General features: G+C 47.0%; 1 non-coding gene across 1 annotated transcript; it reads right to left on the reverse strand.

The window, feature by feature from the left end:
• On the reverse strand, positions 951–1,023 carry TRNAG-CCC. Its single transcript has one exon. It is a non-coding gene; the product is annotated as a tRNA-Gly (tRNA).

Genomic DNA, 16,656 nt, shown 5'->3' on the forward strand with positions numbered 1-16,656 from the left:
GAGAAAAGAACAACATGAGCATGAAGGGTCTCGAAATTCAGCAACAGAAAAAAACAAGACTCTTATGGACCTTCCTGCCTGCTGTAACCATTGTGGAAGTTTGGAGGCCTGGCCCCCTCCTACCCTACGTAAGGAAAGGTGTTTGTCCTACTCTTCTCCTGCCTCATATACAGAATGTTTATGTGCCTCATCCAATCAGCAAACGACTCGCAAGACCCCATCCCATTGCTTTGTCCCCCAGCTATTAAAGCAGACCAAAGACCCCCATCCGGAGTTCCTCTCCCCCATTATCAGGAAGCCGGCTTGCTGTATTCTCAGTGATTCCCTACCCCCACCCCGCTCTAATAAACTTTATTCTTCTTTCAAAGAAAAATGGTCCACATTTAAAATAAAATCTACTTGCTTAGATATTCCCAGTTGAAAAAGCAAACATTTTTCAAGAGGGACCTAGAACCTATAAAGTAAATTTTCTCCGTCGGTTCTTAATGGCTGTGCCTATTGACAAATACGTGTTTTCCCAAATCAGCTGTTGGGGGTGGGGGTGAGGTGGGCTGCGCATGCTCTGTGTACAGAGGCATTTAGAAAGAGCAAAGTCTTGTTTGCCGTCCAAACATGCCACTCCACTGGGGCAGGTTAGAAATTATATTTGCATGTGTATTGCAGATACCTGAGTAGTAGGTACATTGTGAGAGAAAAAAAAAAAAAACCAAACACCTGAATACTTGTTACATGATATTTTGACAAATATGGGTTGTCTCTGGCTTGGATGCTGGATCCAGGCCACTGTAGAGAAGAATATTAGGTTCAGGTACTAGTCTTTTCTCATATATATTTATTTTTGGCCGCACAGGTCTTAGTTGTGGCCTGCAGGATACTCAATCTTTGTTGGCGAGTGTGGGATCTTTGCTTGTGGCGTGCGAGCTCTTAGTTGGGCTGTGTGTGGGATCTAGTTCCCTGACCTGGGATTGAACCTGGGCCCCCTGCATTGGGAGCACAGAATCTTAACCACTGGACCACCAGGGAAGTCCCAGGCTTTTGCAGTTTTGAGGGTCCTCTTGAAGAGAGAAAACATACAATTATGAATACACAATTAGGCAAGAAATGGAAAGGCATTAGTAGGACCCCCACTGAGCTTTTGGAAGGGCCTGTGCAATAGAGGGGCTTGTGGCCGTGACCTTCGTGGTACATAGACCTCTGAGTCTACAACCAACAGCATTAGAATGTCAGCTCCAGAAGTCAAGGATTTCTCTTTTCTTTATTAAAGTATAGTCGATTTACAGTATTTCAAAGTAACAGTAAAGTGATTCAGTTACACAAACATGCACGCTGAATCGCTTCAGTCACGTCCTACTCTTTGCGACCCCATGGACTGTAGTCTGCCAGGCTCCTCTATTCATGGGATTCTCCAGGCAAGAACACTGGAGTGGGTTGGTGTGCCCTCCTCCTGGGATCTTCCCAACCCAGGGATCGAACCTGTGTTTCTTACGTCTCCCTGCATTGGCAGGTGGGTTCTTTACCACTAGCATCACCTGGGAAGCCCTCAGTTATACATACGCGCGTGTGTGTGTGTGTGTGTGTGTGTTTATGTGTGTATGTCTATATATATGAGGAATCCAGGGCACAGAGAGTTTAAGTTAGTTGCCAAACACCACACAGCTAGAAATGGCAGATCTGGATGCAAAGCCAGGTGTTCTGGCTTCGGAATCTGTGCTTCTGACTACATACCTGCCTCTCAGATAAGGGGAGATCAAGGGGCCAGCAATAGTTAAAATGGGCCAGCTTTTGTTCATGTCCAAAGTAGGTCCAAGCCTCTGGCATTTGCTTGCGGTATGCAGTCCTTAGATACTGCAAATATTCACTGCTCACTAGCAAGAGAGACAAACGTGTCTGTTTAGTCTCTATTAGAACCCAGACTTGGTTGAACCATATGAAGAAAGGAAGAACTGAGTTGAAATCACTCTGTCAACCTGCTTGAAAAAATGGCAAAAAGGCTGAGTGTCTTTCCTTTCAAAACCAGTGATTTCCAGGGTTCAAAGTTGCCACTGAAAGGTGTGTGGGGTCCAGCTGCTTGCCGCTCAAAAGCCAATAAACAGGCCAGGCTGGTGGAAAGGAAAGAAAAGAAGGGAAAGTTGCTCAGTCGTGTCCAACTCTTTGCAACCCCATAGACTATACAGTCCATGGAATTCTCCAGGCCAGGATACTGGAGTGGGTAGCCTTTCCCTTCTCCAAGGGATCTTCCCAACCTAGGGACTGAACCCAGGTCTCCTGCATTGCAGGTGGATTCTTTACCAGCTGAGCCACCCAGTTTGCTTTATTTCAGATGCTGACAACTGGGGAAGGGGGGAGGGTGGACATCTGTCCAAAAGCTGACTCTCTCCTTCATCCCTTGATCCCCAGGCAACCTGTGGGGCAAGAGCTTTTATACCCAGAGTGCAGGGGTGGGAGTTCCATGCAGAAACAGCACAGTCATCTCTGACAGTCATCTTGAAACTGGTCATCAGCGTCCTCTTGCTTTAGGTACAGTTAATCTTCAGTTCCAGGGTCCATTTGTTCCCATTTCTTTGAGGCCAGTTCTCAGAATTGTGGCAGCTCATGTCCTGGGTATGGTCTGGTCATCACAGAGTCAACTTCTCCACCTGGTGTTTTGGTATCTATAAGACAGCTCACAGGATATGGCTCAGAATGTTATCTATAGCCCTGGAGAAAGAACTAAAGTCCTTGACTTTGCTTAATCACTGCATTATTATTTCGTCTCCTTTGACTGTTTTCCTTTGTTCCCGCATTTCTCACATCTCTGATTAAACTTATTATTTGACTAAAGTTTTCCAAAGACAAAAGGCAGGCAAAGGACATGAGGTGGAACAGGGGCAAGGACCACAGGGTCCCGCTCTGTTTCGGGGGAACGGCCTTAATTAGTGTTTCCCTACTCTCAGCCCAGCCCCAGGCCCAGCTGGTGAGAAACATTTTCCCAACAGGACTACTTGACATTGGAGAATTCCCTGGTAGTCCAGTGGTTAGGGTTCTGCCCTTTCACTGCTGGGACTGGTGGGCGGGAGTTGGGGGGTTTCAGTCCCTGGTTGGGAAACTAGGATCCCACGAACCTTGAGTTGCAGCCAAAAAAGAGAGAGGGAGAGACCACTTGACATAAATATAACTTAAAAGAAGATTCAAATATATTTAACATGTGTCCCATTCCTTCCACTACCACCAAAAGATTAAAAAAAAATCTTTCTCTGATAACATCCAGGAACTTGCTTTCAAAGACCTATTTGTAAGGAGAATGACTGGGCCATCCCTCCAGGGAGCATTATCTATTTCCTTGTATCCTTGGGTGAGTGATTTCATCTTTTTTGAGCCTTTCCGATATTCCCCCCTGAAAATTCAATCAGGACACTGACGCTGGGCTGGAGGACTTCCGCTCTGCCCCCCTTTTCTCTCCTCTCTACCCTTTCCCTGGGCTTCCCTGGTAACTTGGATGGTGATTGTCTACCTATGACGCGGCAGACCTGGGTTCGATCCCTGGGTCAGGAAGATCCCCTGGAGAAGGAAATGGCAACCCACTCCAGTATTCTTGGCTGGAAAATCCCATGGACAGAAGGGCCTGGTGGGCTATAGTCCATGGGGTTGCAAAGAGTCGGACACGACTGAGCGACTTCTCTTCTTCCCTTTCCATCCTGTTTTGGTACCAGACTGCCCGCTTGAGCCACTTGGGAGCCTCAGCAGGTGATTGGAGAGAGGGGAGATGAGGCCTTTGCCAGGCTGTCACAGGCTGGCTGCTTCAGCTTCTGTACAATGGCAGCAGGGTGTTGTGAAAATCAGTGATTAAGGGAATTTAAAAGTCTGGTTCCTCCAACAGCAGTCCAAGCGAGCCCTCTGGGCCTTGGGTGGGGCCAGGGAAATGGTGGGGAAGTGCCCATCTGCCAGAGGCCCCTGCCTTCTGCAGCCCAATAAACACCACCTGTGGCAGGTGAAGACCTAAACTTTGGGGAGAGGACTTAGTCTCAGAACTGAAGCTGCTGAAAAGGATCACGTTGGAAAGCCAGCTGTGTTGGTCACTAAATATCTCTGCAGGATCATGAGTTCAGTGCTTGGCCCTGTGAGTGAGAGCCCCAAGGAAAGTATTCCTTGGGCATTTACTTCATGTTAGGCACGAATCTCTTAACTTAGATTCACAAAATAGATAGACAGCAGGTACTATCTTATCATCCCCATTTTTCTGATGAGGATCTGAAAGTTTAAGTAGCATGAAAGTGAAAGTGTTAGTCGCTCAGTCGTGTCTGACTCTTTGTAACCCCAGAGACTGTATGTATCCTGCCAGGCTTCTCTGTCCATGGGATTCTCCAAGCAAGACTACTGGAGTGGGTTGCTGTTCCCTTTTTCAGGGGATCGAACTCGGGTTTCCTGCATTGCAAGTGGATTCTTTACCATCTGACTCACCAGGGAAACCCAAGTAGCTTGCACAGGTGAGAAGTTAATAGTGGCTGTTCTGGTTGGCCACTGCTATGTAGCGAACCATCCAAAACTTATGATGTAAAACAACCACCTTGCTATCAGGACATGGATTCATACGTTGACTCAACAAATATTTGAGTGACAGCTGTGTGCCATGTTCTGTACACGTCCCTGGGGAAAAGGTGCCTGAACTCAAGGTACTTGGTCCAGAAGAAAGGCTGCCAGGTAAATGTCTGTCTCTAATAAGGTCATTCCAACAGTGGAGTGTTGTTCACAGTCCAATGATGGCCTGAGGGAGGCCATGACTAAGACTTCTAGGAAGAACTAACACAGAACAACAGGCTGAAATTGGATCTTGAAGGATAAGTAGGAGTTTGTCTAGTAGAGACCAGGGACAATGCGTAATCCAAGCAGAGGACCGAAAAAGCACAACAGCAGCCATGAAGAGAAAGCTACCCATTTGGCCTAAAAGTCTGACTTGAACAAAACTGCTGTAGCTTAGATTTCCCCCAGAAACAGACATGAGAGGAGGATTTTAGCATAAGTAGTTTATTTTGGAATCTGAAGAGAACAGGAGAAAAGAGTTGGGAAGAGATAAAGAGAAGGGAAGACGGCCAGTAAAGGGGGCATTGTTAAGTTAGTTACAGGCTCTGGGCACCTAAGCTTGGTCCCTTGAGAAGCTCTCAGAAGCGGGATGGAACACACGCCGCAGGTTCCTCTGGGCCCAGAGCTGAGGACGCTGGGCTGTGCACGCGCTGACTCCTCCAGGCCACGTTGAGGGCTGCACCTCCGCTTTTCTGCTCAGTCTTCCTCCCTGATTAGGGTTCGTCCTCAGTCCGGCTCTCCTTCACCCAATAAGCTTCTCTTCCAGCCAATCGGGGCTTCCCTGGTTGCTCAGATGATAAAGAATCTGCCTGCAATGCAGGAGACCGAGGTTCGATCCAACCAATCAGGATGCAGAAATAGGATTACCTCTACTGCTTTGAACCAATCAGGGACCAGCCATGGGGCTAAGGGACAGATCAAACTCATTCTCCCACCGTCCTCAGCCTACCGTGATGGAGGGGTATGATTGACAGTTGGACAGGCAACCTCAAAGTCCACCAAACCCACCCTGTCACACAGGAGATTACCCTTCGACTTCAAGACCTGGTTCAGGAGAAGGAACGGTGTCTTGTTTTCACAATTCCAGGTGGCTGCTTCTCAGAGCCAGGTATGGGAAGATGACCCACCTCCCAGTTCATTCAGGGTTTCTCTACTCTGTGGGTGTTTCATCATTCACTAAGGCTGCCGAGCTCCTACAGATTTAAGGTCTCTGCTTTTGAGTTTCAACATCTGCTTCAACCCATTTTAGGAAACATGATTCTTTCCCAAGAAAAGAAAAAGGAAGGAGCTGGTGAAATTGAAAGGTGACATAGAAAAGCCCAGGACTGGGGTGATGGGCATTCAGGGAAGAGCACAGACCCTTTCCTGTGAGGTTAATTTAGAGAAAAATAAATCAAAGAAGTCCCCTCCCCCAGCAAAGTTCACCTTGTATAAAAGGACAATTGTTCTGCCATGGTTTTCGATTATTTCCCTCTGATGCTATCTGCCCCAGTTGATGGACTCCGGAGTGCTTTTCAGTTTAACTGCTCAGAGAAGGGGCAAAGCATAAACCGAGCTGCCCAGAAGTCTGACTGTTGTGTTACTGTGTTAGTCACTCAGTTGTGTCCGACTCTTTGCAACCCCACAGACTGTAGCCGGCCAGGCTTCTCTGTCCACGGAATTCTCCAGGCAAGAATACTGGAGTGGGTTGCCATTCCCTTCTCCAGAAGTCTGAGGTTCAAAGCAAAATGGAAAATTTCCCTGAGCTGAGACGTCAAATCAATTTAAAAAACAATGCAGTCCTGTGCTGTGGACACAGAAGCCTAATATTTATTCTCCCTTCCCAGGTGGCTCAGTGGTAAAGAATCTGCCTGCCAAGAGGAGCCACAGGTTCAATCACTGGATGGAGAAGATCCCCTGGAGGAGGAAACGACAACCTCCTCCAGTATTCTTGCCTGGGAAATCCCATGGACAGAGGAGCCTGGAGGGCTACAGTCCATGGGGTCACAGAGTCAGACACAACAGCAACTAGACAGCAGCGGCAGCAGCCCCTGTCCTCAAGCAGTGGCTTGGCAAGAACTCCAGGCTGACACCTAGGGGTGCGGCTCTGGAGAGGGAAGGGGTGGAGAATTAGACAGGCCAATCAATTCTTGTAAAAGTTCAAGTCGAATCTTTAGGACTGTAATTTTTCCTGGAACTGTTTACCATCCTTAAGCCTAGAGCAAACAGTACAAATAAGATAATTGCTTTCTTGGAATTCACCATCCTAATAGATGTGGCATCTTTGGTACTACTTGCCTAGTTTTTTTGAGGGGTTGGGAGGGCACAGGGAGAAAAGTGGGGTAGGGTGTGTGGGAAAGGAAGACTCTTAAGACCATAGTTCAGAAACTTTGCTGTCTATTATGATCTCCTGGGGAGGTCTGTGGTTGGCTCAGTCACTCAGTCGTGTCCGACTCTTTGCAACCCCATGCACTGTGGCCCGCGAGGCTCCTCTGTCCATGGGATTCTCCAGGCAAGAATACTGGTGGGTTGCCATTTCCTTCCCCACCCAGGCTGTACTTCAGGCCAATTAAATCGGAATCCTTGGGGGTGGAGCCTGGCCTCAGTAGTTTTTAACACTCCCCAAGTGACTCCGGGCTTCCCTGGTGGCTTAGCTGGTGAAGAATCTGCCTGCAATGTGGGAGACCTGGGTTGGGAAGATCTCCTGGAGAAGGGAAAGGCTACCCACCCCATGTCCATGTCCATGGGGTCGCAGAGTTGGACACGACTTTCGGTTTCAGCGCCTCCGACGTGCAGCCAGGTTTGAGAGCCAGGGCTTAAAGCAGTGCTTCTAGTATGCACGGAAGCACCAAGGATTTTGTTAAATGCAGAGTCTAGCCCAACAGGTCTGGGGTGGGGCCCAAGGTCCTGTGGTACCCATGCTGCTGTGGCTGCTCTAGGGACCACGGGTAGCAAGATCTTCAGATGTTTCTTTAACGTAAGAGGGGAATGGAGCCAGTGACAAATCACAGCAAAACAAACAGCTCTTCAGAACAAACAGCTTCCTGCTTGAAATCTTTCTGAAAATGCTCCTCTTTGCTGTAGAGATACATTGCACACACGCTACTCTAGCTACAAGGAATCCCCTGGGAAATTTTCCCCGAAACAGTGATGCCAGGGTTCCGTATACCTCCTCATCCAGAGCAATGAAACCCAAGTCTCTGGGGGTGGGGATTGGCCTTAGGTTTGTTTGTGAAGTTCCCCGGATGACCAATGTGCAGCTGGGCTTGAGGAGGCCTGCACTAAGTCATCTGGTGGCTGTTATTTCCATGGGAATGCCTCATTCCCACTGATCCACAAGGCTGAGGTGCACCAGCCATTGGATGTTGACTGGATGAGGGTGCAAGCTGTGGGGATAAGTTACTCTCTTGGGCCCCTTCCTTGGGAATTTGGGTGGGAGATATAGATTCCAGCATGGTCTGGCTGCCCTTGTTAACCCAAGAGAAATGGCATAGAGAAGTTTTGGCCACCATTTCTTACAGATAAACCAGGAACAGAGAAAGTGGTTTCCTATTAGAAACACGAGATAAGGCAAAACATTTCTAAGGACTTGGGGGTCTTCAGGTCTGCCATCTTGAGGTTGTCTATGGCCAGAGTGGCTGAGAACCTCAGTGACCACCACCTCTGTCTCTATAGAGGGCCAGCTTTCAGGTTGGGGGCCTTTATGTAACTGTCCCCTGTGACTCAGAAGTTCTGATGTGACCAACAAAACTTGAATAGTCAAATAGGAAAAATCTCTAAAACTCAAATTAAACACAACACTTCCATATCATCAGCAACTGATCTCCTCCGCTTCTATCCCCCACCATTAAAATTCTTGAAAAATGAGAAGACATTTCATAAGTTTCAACAATAAGGACTTCTCGGTTCTCAAATTGGTTCTCTTTATAGAGCAATCATCAGCCTTGAATTTCTGCAGCTGTGACTTCTAAATCTAGACCCTCTGTGGATGTTGGGGGTATAATTGCTTGTCTTGTCTGTTTTCTCATCTACAACATGGAATTAAGAGTACCAATCTGATCAGATGGGTTTTTGGAGCAACTCATCATAGGGTCATGATACAGATGGTGTAGAAATGCTTCTCGTAAATGAGTCACCTTTCCCCAGAGCATCACTGGGAATAGTGGGAAAGAGGCCTCTGGAAAAGGGCTGTTGAAATCTCAGCCCGTCCTCCTACAAGTTGTGTGATCTTAGGCAAATTACTTAACTACTCTGAGCCTCAGATTCCTCATTCCAGATACAGGCTGACCATGCCTATTTGCAGAACTTCTTTGGGGAGTGAATGAGATGGCGTGTGAAGACACTGGGTATTCAGTAGATGCTCAAAGACATGACCTTCCTTCCACAACCTCACTCTTGACCTAAGGCGGATTCGTTAGGATATGTTCTTACAGTTTTGCTATAAGGAAGACTGCTCTTCTCTCCTCAAACAGCAATGGTGAAAACTGGATGAGGATTTCTGTCTCTCCTGTAACAAGCTGATCATAAAGGCGTCTAGGCAAATAGGTTATATGGTGTTGGGTACCCAGCCTTTCATCTTATTATCCCACCATCTTCAAGTAGCAGCTTCCTTCTTTTTTTATTTTAAGATGGATCTATTTATTTTTGGCGGCACCGGGTCTTCGTTGCTGCGCAGGCTGTCCCCAGCTGCTGAGAGTAAGGACCACCTTCTGTTCGCGGTGTGCAGGCTTCTCACTGCAGCGCTTGCTCTCGCCGCCGAGCGCTGACTCCAGGGCGCGCGGGCTTCAGCAGCTGCTCCCAGGCTCTAGCGCTCTGGCTCAGTAGCTACTGCGCATGGGCATTAGTTGCTCCGCGACATGTGGATTCTTTCCGGACGGGGGATTGAACCCGTGCCTCCTCCACTGGCAGGTGGATTCTTTACCACGGAACCACCAGGGAAGTGATTTCCCTCTGGCAGGAACGACAGATGGAGAGATTGGGAGCGAACCTCTCCCCTTTGAGGGCATGACCTAGAAAGTCTACTCACATTCCACTGGGCTGAATGTGAGCTAGAAGGCAATCTCTGAGGCCCCACTTTTGGGGTTAAAAACATCCCCCGTTCTCCCACTTGCCATCTGTGGTCATGGCCAAGTCAGTTAATGTCTTTGCACCTCTGTTTCCTAATCCTTATGGGGTTACTGTGAAATTTAAATAGGTTAGTACATGTAAAGCACTTAGAATAGTTACCTAACACATACTCGACTGGAAGATATACTATTATTGTTGTTGTTGTTGTTATTTGTGTAGCAACATGGCCACACCTTGAAGGAGGTTGGGAAATGTCCTTAACTGGATGACTGTGTGTCCAGCTAAAACTCTAGGGTTCTATTATTAAAGGAAGGAGGGGACAGAGGACACCTGAAGACAATTAGGGCCTCTCATGTAAGAGTTGCTAAAATAACTTTGAAAGTACTGTTGGTGGCGAGTGATTGCCATCTCCAGTTTGGGCCTAAAACACCTATCTCAACTGCTCTTTGTGTGATGGGGGTTGATGTGATCCATTCCTAGACATGGGGCAATAATCAAAATAAGAATAACACGTGAGTCTCTGTGTTGAGCACTGTCTCAATTGTCTGTGACAGCCTGTTTAGAGATCCCACAATTCTCTGGTTTTATGAAAAGTATTTCTTTTTACCCGGTTCCCTCCCCAGATCCTGTGTGTTTATCACCTTGCAGGCACCAGGGTGGGAGTCTGTGATGAATTTCATTCTCAAATTTACAATACATTTTGAAGCTCTCAGGCGACGGTGGGGTTGGTGGCGGGGGGCCTTCCCTGATGACTCAGATGGTAAAGAATCTGCCTGCAATGCTAGAGACCCGGGTTCAATCCCTGGGTCAGGAAGATCCCCTGGAGAAGAGAATGGCTACCCACTCCAGTATTTTTGCCTGGAGAATTCTATGGACAGAGGACCCTGGTGAGCTACAGTCCATGGGGGGGTCACAAAGAGGCACAACTGAGCGACTAACACCTGAAGCTCTCAGAGGATCCCCCACTCTGAAAAGCACCCCACAAAGCCAGTCTACCTGCTTCTTCTCCATTAGCCCCCACCCCTGACTGCAGGACACCTAACTAGCTTTTCTGGTTGCCGATTCACCAGGCCAAGGGAGGGGAGAAACCCAAGAGCAGTTTGTCATCCATCCCTTGATAAACCTTATGCAGACGAGGCCCAGGCCTTGTGACCCAGGCTCAGAGCCTCTCTCCTACTGTCCAAGGCAAGCATGTGTTGTGCCGAAAGGAACAGTACCTTACCTGTGAACGCAGACGCTCTGAATGTGGGAATTCAAAGACAAATAAACCGGGGTGATTCTTGGCATTAATGTGCTGCGTGCTAAGTCGCTTCAGTCATGTCCGACTCTTTGTGACCCTGTGAACTCTAGCCTGCCAGGTTCCTCTGTCCACAGAATTTTCCAGGCAAGAACACTGGAGTGGGTTGCCAGTTCCTTCTCCAGGGGGTCTTCCTGACTCAGGGATCAAACCCAGGTCTCCCACATTGCAGGTAGATTCTTTACCGTCTGAACCACCAGGGAAATCCTATTATTAACAGGCAATAGAATTTCTAGAGCCATCCCATAATGCCTTCTACCTTTTATTTGCCAGCAACTCTTCAAGGATGCATTTCAGTGTATCTTTTTGTACAAATGCATGCTTTTCATTTGCATGCCTGCCTGCCTGCTAAGCTGCTTCACTTGTGTCCAACTCTTTGTGACCCTGTGGACTGTAGCCCACCAGGCTCCTCTATCCATGGGATTCTCTAGCCAAGAGTACTCAAATGGAGTGTTTTATTAGTGGTTCTTGGACTCTTTGGCTAAAGATCCTAGCCACCCTTAAATTTCTCAGCTCCATCCTCTCTCTTCAGTCAAATAGTTAACCATCAAGAAACAAACCCTCCAATTAATTCTTTCTAAAGCAAATGTACTTGGTAAGCAAACATCCACTCCCTAAATCGCTTGCTTAATACGCTCCTCTCAGAGAGCCTTCTGGAGAGAACCATGATGGATATAATTATCCTGCTTTTTCATCTCTGCTGTCCAGTTTTGGGGTGTGCTTCTGATCTCAATTGGGAAGATTCCTGGCGCTTCTTAGGGTGTAGTCAGCTATGTGGGGACAGGTCTTTGCTCATCCAGTAACTGGGACAGAGGAATTTGTATGTGGGCGCCTAATTAACACCATTCATTAGCATTAATTACCTTTTATTCATTAAAAGGTGTTGGCAACAGGAACCTCAGATTCACCTCTGTTTCAAATTGTTGTAAGAGCCTAGAACTTTTTTTTTCAGTCCTACAAAAGCCTGTAGATTTAGCCCACAGAGCCTCCACTATTCACAAGCACAGGGTATTCTAGCTGCCACTTCTTCAGATTTTCCATCACTTTTGGAACTTTCTAGGGTGGCTCCTCCAAATTCAGCGGGTCTCCTCTCTAAATCCAGCACCCAGCCACGTGGGCCTCATTCTCAGACACATTCAAGGGTTTCCATTCATTTGTGAGCAATGTTGTCTGTATTGTTGTTTGAATGTGATAAAAGGGTCCCTGCAAGGTATTGTAGGACAATTTGCCCTTCCTCCTAGAAACCTCAGTTATTTTCCACTTGCAGACCTGGTGTGTGGGGCGGGGGTGGGAGTGGTCAACTAACCCGCCCTTCTTGGGGGAGTGACCTGGTACACACCCCCGACCTCCCTTGATCTCTTCTTGATCTTTGGTTTGGTAGCGATGTTACATGTATCGCCCATTTAATTTTCTACCGGCTTGTAAAGTAATTGCAGAGAAAAGTAAAAAACCTATAGACCAAAAAAGTCTCAAATACCTGACCTTGACTTTGTTCACTTCTCTAAGAAGATGATATACGCATATACACCCAGGCACACCCCTGTACCTCTCAGGGTCCAGCACGATCATGAGCTTTATCAGTGTCATTGACGGAATTTCTCCCTGTCTCCCCCTCTGCCAAGCACAGTGTAATCACTGTTTATGGACCAGATGGAGAGGGGGCGGGGAGGTCCGGTTGTTTTTCACCCTGGACAGTCAGGAGGGCTAAAGCCCCCTCTCGGTACATCTCTCAGCACACAAGCAGATCCAGTGCTTCCTGAGGGGGAACTGCATCCTTCCTCCGGAATTTCCTCTTCTAGTCCCTGATTCTTTGCTTAGCTAACTTTGAATGGCCCTTGAAAACACTTAAATGTCTGCTTCTGGAAGAAAAGAACCTTGGTCCCCAGGCTGACCATGCCACCTTTCCCCGTGCAGGCTGACATGGGCCCTCCCCTGGCCAGGCAGAGATCCCCCCATCACTCACTCACTGCTCTCTCCCCCTCCTGATATCATAGTCAATAAAGGAAGGGACAGTTGTACCGAGCTGTATAGCCCAATCGTGCATGGACCTTGTGGATATTAGATCAGTGTTTCTCGAATCAGTGGCTGCAGCCAAGAACTCTGGGCAATCCATCTCTTTCATTGAGATCAAGACTCATAAGATTTCTAATTTTTATTTTTACTTTTAAATTTTATTTTATTTTAAATTTTAAGTTTCATTTTAGTACGGCGCAGCTTGTGGAGTCTTAGTTCCCTGACCAGGGATCTAACCCAGGCCCTCTACAGTGAAAGCATTGAGTCTTAACCATTGGACCACCAGGGAATTCCCAAGAAGGTTTTAAAAAAATCAAATAGAATTCAATAGAATTAAGGCAGTGCTTGACCCAAAACAGACCAATAATAAATTAATTACTCCTTATTATTTTTACATCTTCCAAATAGTAATACCTACTTCTAAATCAGCTGATTTTTTTTTTTTAACCATACCTTGTGTGGGATCTTAGTTCCCCTGGCCGGAAATAGAACTGATACCCCCTGGGTGGAAGCTCAGCGTCTGAACCACTAGACTGCCAGGGAACTCCCTAAATCAGCTGGTTCTTTTTTTTTTAATGGGAGGCTAATTGCTTTACAACATTGTGGTGGTTTTTGCCATACAGCGACGTGACTCAGCCATGGGTGTGCATGTGTCCCCCATCCTGAACCCCTCCCGCCTCCCTCCCCACCCCTCCCTCAGGGCTGCCCAGTGCACTGGCTCTGACTGCCCTATTTCATGCCTTGAACTTGGACTGGTGATCTATTTCCCATATGGTAATATGCATGTTTCAATGCTGTTCTCTCAAATCATATCACCCAATCAGCTGATTCTTAACCCCCCTATATTTGTCCCAATCTTAACCTTCCTTGGCCCCAGAAAACCCTAGTAGGCATTTATCTCTCTCCTCAGTAGGTCCTGCATGACCCCTCCCAGCTCAGAGTCAACACTTCCACCCCAGGTTTCTAGAGGGCCTCCCAGAGGGAGGGGGAGGGGGGAAGAGCGCCTGCTCCCTGTGTGTCAATTAGATGAAGCCAACTGATGGATTCTCGGATACACTGTTCAGCCTGCCAAGGTGGCACATACTGTCTTTTTAAAATGATGAATGTTAGTTGCCACTATTTCAAAATTGGGGTACTTTTTAAATCGGGAGCTCCCTGGTGTCCCAGTGGTTAGGATTACAGGCTTTCACTGCCATAACCCAGGGTTCAATCCCTGGTCAGGGAACTGAGTTCCCACAAGCCAAGAGGTGCAGCCAAGCAGTTAATGTAAATAAATAAAAACTGGGATTCCTAGCACTACTAGGCCCCAAGCTTTGGAACTGAGCTCCTGAAAGCTGCATGGTGTGAGCAAAGTAAAATAAAATAAAATACTGGGATTTCTAGCAGTAGTAGGCCCAACGTTTTGCAAGGTAGCAGTCAGGTGGAGCAGAAACCCAGCTGGCTCTCCTAGAGTGCTCCTGCTCCCGTTCACCACAGTCCCCACCAGTCTGTTACATCCCCCACAACTGAGTTTGTGTGTTGGGCTGATTTCATTACATTCTCAGATTCCCAAATGTGGCTTTATGGTAAGAACAAAATGAGACATTTCTGGTCCCTGTGTTTAAAACCAAAGCACCTAAATACAGTGTGACCAAGGAGAGCATGTACTTCAAGAAAAAAGGGAGTGAACTGACTCCTTTGTGCGAGGGAAGAACTGTCTACAAAGTTAATATTTAAGCCCCAGGGTATCTGGTTAGAAGACCATAATTCAAAAAGCCATTCTGAAACAAAACCGACTGATGCATCTTCTTGTTTGACCTTATCTGCCCAAACCCCAGAGGATTTAAGGTCTCTGGTCAAATTGATAGAGTATCTTGGAGCTCAAACAGACCCTATCTACACCCAGACCCAGGTGAATGGATCTGGGCCCAATGTCTGCCTGTTCTCAAATTGAGGAATAGATCAGACTGACTGATAGCTTTCAGGGCTGAGTGGAAAGAACATTCTTACTTCTCAGCCAAGCTCCTTTTTTCCCTACAAGACCTTAATAATAAGTGGATGGGAAACAGGAAGTTCTGGGGTGGATAAATCACTCAGTCAATTGTGCTTGGAGGATATGAACTACCGTTGGAATTGGAGAACTCTATTTGTGATCAACCATAATCACTATTTTGATTTTCTTAACTTTGGGAAGTAATTTCAAACTAACCAAAAAGTTGCCAAAAAAAAAAAAAAAAAAGATGTCCTCTAAAGTATCATCCAGACCCCACAAATGTTAACATTTTACATAAGATGTAAATTGTGGAATTAACATGGATACAATGCTGTTATCTAGCTAATGTACAGAATTTTATTCAGATTTCCCCCACTGTCATGCTGCTGCTGCTGCTAAGTCGCGTCAGTCGTGTCTGACTCTGTGCAACCCCATAGACGGCAGCCCACCGGGCTCTCCCATCCCTGGGATTCTCCAGGCAAGAATACTGGAGTGGGTTGCCATTTCCTTCTCCAATGCATGAAAGTGAAAAGTGAAAGTGAAATCGCTCAGTCGTGTCCGACTCTTAGCGACCCCATGGACTACAGCCTACCAGGCTCCTCCGTCCATGGGATTTTCCAGGCAAGAGTACTGGAGTGGGGTGCCATTGCCCGCTATCGTACTGAGGCTTTTTTCAGAGTCCTCTAGCAATTTCACTTTGCACTTGGCTCTCAAGTGTGGAACAATTCCTCAGTGTTTGTCTTTCCTGACCTTGATACTTAGTAAAATGTCCTTTGAGTTTGGTCCATTTCTTCCTCATGATTGAAGCTGGGTTATTCGTTCTGATAAGAAGCCCACGGAAGTGACGTTACCTCCTTCTTGATGCCTCACATCGGGAGTTACAACACTGTCTGGTGACAGTGACTTTGACGTCTGGTGGTGTCTCACAGGTCTCCTCCCCTGTAAAGTTACTTACAAATTCATAAGTATTAAAAGGGAAAACTGTATCTTCTGGGGACACACTCTGAGATGATGCAAATATTCTTTTCATTCTCATCATACTTTCATGCACTAATTCTAATATCCATCGATGATGATTGCCTGAAACAACCATAATTGGTTTTAAACTAGAATAATAATGAAGAGAAACACGTCTTAGGCGTATCTATAAAAAATTCTTTATAAAATGAAAATGTCCCTTGACCCTCTTTTAGATAGCAGGTGGAAATCGCAAGGTGCCCACCTTTTCACTGGATTATTGACAAGCCCTGCATCTCTATGGAGTGGCCTGGGCTCCGCAGACTCTTGGCAGTGCTATGTCTCATAGCTTGAAGGTGAAGTGCTCAGTCGTGTCCGACTCTTTGCGACCCCATGGACTGTAACCTACTAGGCTTCTCCTTCCATGGGATTCTCCAGGCAAGAATACTGGAGTGGATTGCCATTTCCTTCCCCAGGGGATCTTCCCAACCGAGGGATCGAACCCGGGTCTCCCGTATTGGAGGCAGACGCTTTAACCTCTGAGCCACCAAGGAAGCCCTGTCTCATAGCTTGCTTGTTGGGTATTATGACCTGGTGGAAACCATAATTTGACTCTGTATAAACCCTCAACATACCCCACACAAGTCCTTTCTTCCATGCCAACAGATCTCCTTAGATTCTCTGTATCTGTTCCCGGCCTACTCCTGGGAGACTTGTAGTGTCACCTGGCCTGGTCCTATAGGCTGGGGTGATGTCTTTCTTACCTGTCCACCTTCTCCTCCAGTTTAACAAATTATATACCTCCCACAAGTCT

Source organism: Capra hircus, chromosome 22, assembly GCF_001704415.2.
Source record: "Capra hircus breed San Clemente chromosome 22, ASM170441v1, whole genome shotgun sequence".
Lineage (NCBI taxonomy): Eukaryota > Metazoa > Chordata > Mammalia > Artiodactyla > Bovidae > Capra > Capra hircus.